Genomic DNA, 3,584 nt, shown 5'->3' with positions numbered 1-3,584 from the left:
CCCCGCCCCCAACCCTAACCCCGCACCCACACCCGGAAGCCCAGCCCAGAGGCCCACCTGCCCGGTGCCTCTGCCCGGATTTAGCAAATGGGTGCCTGAGGGCTTTTCACTTTCTAAAGGCTCCCTTCAGGAGGGGGGTGGCTGTGTCCCCAGCCTCTCCACCCAGTTTACAGCCACACCCCCACACCGCCAGCCCCCTTCGCCGGCCCGGCCCCGCGGCAGCGGCCACCCTGGCGGATGCTGAAAGCTTCTGCAGGTGGCAGCACGGCCCCATGTGAAGCTGCCCTGAAGCTTCAAAGGCGCACCGCCAGGGGGCGCGGGTCCCCTGCCGCCGGAGGCCCTGCCCTCGACTGTGACTGCCCAGGCCGGGGCTGTGACTGTCCCCAGAGGGCTCAGTGAAAGACTCCCGGGCTTTGAGAGGCGGTCAGGGCTCTGCAGGTCGCGGGGCCGTCACTCGTCCGGAGACCTCCGCGCACCTGGGCCCAGACGGGAACCCGAGGCAGGAAGCCCTTGTTACCCGGCTCAGGGGGCCAAGCGGAGCCTCACATTTCTGGCTTCCCCTCCCCCCGTGGCCCCCCAGCCGAGCCCAGGGACCCTGCGCTCCACGCAGCTGTGCCTTGGGGGCCAGTCCTAGGGCTGCTGGAAACAGGGAGGCCCCCGCAAGTTGGAGCGACTCCCCATGGATGGGGGGGTCAGCCCTGCATCCTGGAGGCCAGGTCTGATGGGCGGGGAGCTGGCCCAGCACCTTCCCCAGAAGCTGAGGGGCCTGGGCCTGGCTTGGGGGCAGCGTGGGCACCCAACTACCTGTGCATGTGGGGGCTGTGTGCTTGGCAGCGGCTGTGCCCTCTGCAGCATGGCCAGGAGAGGGCCCCCACACCCCTCCATACAGTGCGGACCCCCAGAGACTGCAGGCCAGGTTGCTGGGTGCTCAGCAGGCAGCAGAGGACCCCAGGGCTGGGCTGGAGCCCAGGTGGCACCTTCAGCTGGGCTCTGACGGCAGCTCCCAGACACCAGACAGCTCAGGGGCCACGCCAGGGGTATTGCAGGAATACAGGCGCCTGGGCCAGGGGGTCTGGGGGCCTGCAGGGCTTCTCCCCCTGCGGCCCCCTCAGGCTCACAGTTTCTGCCAACAGCCGCAGCTCCCTGTGCCCCCCAGGCCTTGACACTACTGTCCACAGGGTGCCAGCGCCAAGCTCGCCTGGGCGAGGCTGGTGCCTGTTTCACCCAAGTGGATCCCCTGTCTCCCTCCTCTCCCCCTGCTGCCGGCTGAGCTTCCCAACCACGTCTCCACAACACAAGCAGCAGGCGGGGCCTGCCTCCCTCTGCCCGCACCCCCTCCAACCGAGCCCCAAGCCACACGAAGTCCAGCCCGCCGCTGGGCGCCTGGCTCCCCTGGACAGCCTCCCAGGAATGTCCCTCTGAGGCACGTGAGCGTCTCTCCCCTGCCCTGTCGGAGCGGGTGGGGCTGGCAGGCAGGCCAGCGGGCAGTCGCCCGACGGGGACGGCCACCCAGGCCCGCCGGTCACTCCCCTAGAAGGCGTTAGGACCTGTCCGCTTCAGGACGTGCCCCACCTGAGCGCCCTGGGGCCTCCCAGGACAGGGGTCCCTCCGCAGACACCACACCCATGTGCACACAAGCTTGCACACACATCTGCCGTGCACATGCTTCACAAGCACACGCACACCTGCAGGTGCTCACGCTCAGACACGCTGCCTACACACACACACACTCACGCGTCTGTGACATCCAGCGGCTTCTGCAGCCGTGGCCCCCAAGAAATCCGGGTCACGGAACTGGAGGACACGAACAGGAAGGCAGAGACCGAGACGGGGCTGGGCCAGGCCCGGTGGTGCTGCTGAGGGCAGAGGCCCGGAGCCTCTGGCTGTGGGCACAGCTGAGCACGAGTAAAGCAAGCAGCTGCCTGGGTGAGCCTGCAGCATGGGGGGCACCTGCAGGCCCCGACACGGGGCCGCCCCCAGGAAAGCTGGGGCCTCCTCACTGTCAGCCTCTCCAGACACCCGCCTCGCCCTCACTCACCCCGAAAAGGAGCCATCGGCAGCCCCACTGGACAGAGGAAGAGACTGAGGCCCAGGGGTGGAGGCCCGCGCCACGACAGACACTCAGGCCTGGACGCTCCAGTTCTGCAAGCTGCCCCCACCTGCTCCGCTGGCTGCACAGTCACACCCCTGCCTGGTCAGGGCTGGGTTGGCACCCACCGTCCTCCAGCAGCTCCTCCCGGGGTATCTCCCCACGGAAAGGCTCACCCACCTGCAGAGGCCACCCCGAGACCACAGGCAGTGGAGATGTGGTGACAGTGCTGGCCGGAGGTCAGCTCTCCCCCGGGTCTAGGCCCAGCGGCCAACAGCCCCAAGTCGGGGCTCAGATGGATCCACTCCTGCCAGTCCGGGAGTGCCTCCTGGACGTGGGGGTCCACGCTGCCTCACGGCCGCCGTCTGGAAAAGGGCCCGAGCTGGTGCAAGGAGAAGGGGGCTTGGGGAGGAGAGGGGCAGGTGGGACTCCGGGCCAGGGCGACATGGGGGGCAGGGACTCCTCAGTGGCTCCGGGTGACCCCTCTGCCCAGCAGAGGGCCGGGCCCCCTTCCACCACCCCTGACCTTCCAGAGACTCCCTTTCTCCAGGGTCCATGGGAGGGGGGAGTGCTCGATTGCCTGGGACCCCTGGGGTGGGGATGGCGAGCCTGGCGCAGGGAGAGGGCCGTGCCCCCTGCCAGACCACAGCCAGGTCTCGGGGAGGACAGGCCGTCTCCTGCTTGAGGTCCCGCCTGCCCGGTGGGTGTGGACTGTGGGAGCTGCCGTCCAGCCACCTGAAGGCAGCCTATGCGGAGGGTCCCAGCGCCGGCGGTGGCGGCGGGGGGGAACTCGCCTCCACAGCACCCTGGGCACACCTGTCCCAGCCCCAGTGCCCTCCTGGCACCTGGGAAAGTCCAGCCTGTGGTGTCGGCCAGGCCAGGCCAGCACAACTCAGGTGACCATCTCAAGAGCTGTACCACAAATCAGGCAATTCTTCAGGAAGATGGTGTGGTGTTTTATACACTGACTCAGCTGCATTTAAAAAGGGGGCTACACTGCCAGGGGACACCCCCCAGTCCACAGGGCCACACAGAGGCGGGGGTGGAGAAGAGCCCGCCATGCAGGCCACGCCCCCTGGGGCTGTGGCCACCCAGTCCCAGCTGACCCCACCTGTCCCCACCTGTCCTCATCGTGGCCCAGATGAGCTTCCAGGACTTGGACCTTTGAGCAGCTGACCCGCCTCGCAGACGGGTCTTCACAGCCCCACGGGCCGGCACCCCCCTCGCAGCCCCCCTTGGCTGCCTGCCCCACCTCGGGCCTCATCTCCATCTCTCCCGAGACGGCACTGTCTCTTCGTATTTTCACTCTTCCCATAATGAGAGCATTTGCAGCACTTTATTTCATTACAAATTACAATTTATTTAAAGACCAGAAAGCGCAGGACAGCCCTAGGTTCCCAGAGGCGCTTTGAGCCCAGGTGGCTCAGGACCCCTCCCAGCAGGAGCGGGGGCGGGGGGGAGGGGAGAGCCAGCCCCACCTTGCTCCCCTGGGGTG

This window comes from Phacochoerus africanus, chromosome 15, assembly GCF_016906955.1.
Source record: "Phacochoerus africanus isolate WHEZ1 chromosome 15, ROS_Pafr_v1, whole genome shotgun sequence".
In the NCBI taxonomy this organism is placed as follows: Eukaryota; Metazoa; Chordata; class Mammalia; order Artiodactyla; family Suidae; genus Phacochoerus; species Phacochoerus africanus.
The sequence above is the reverse complement of the archived record's forward strand: the minus strand, read 5'-3'. Positions refer to the sequence as shown.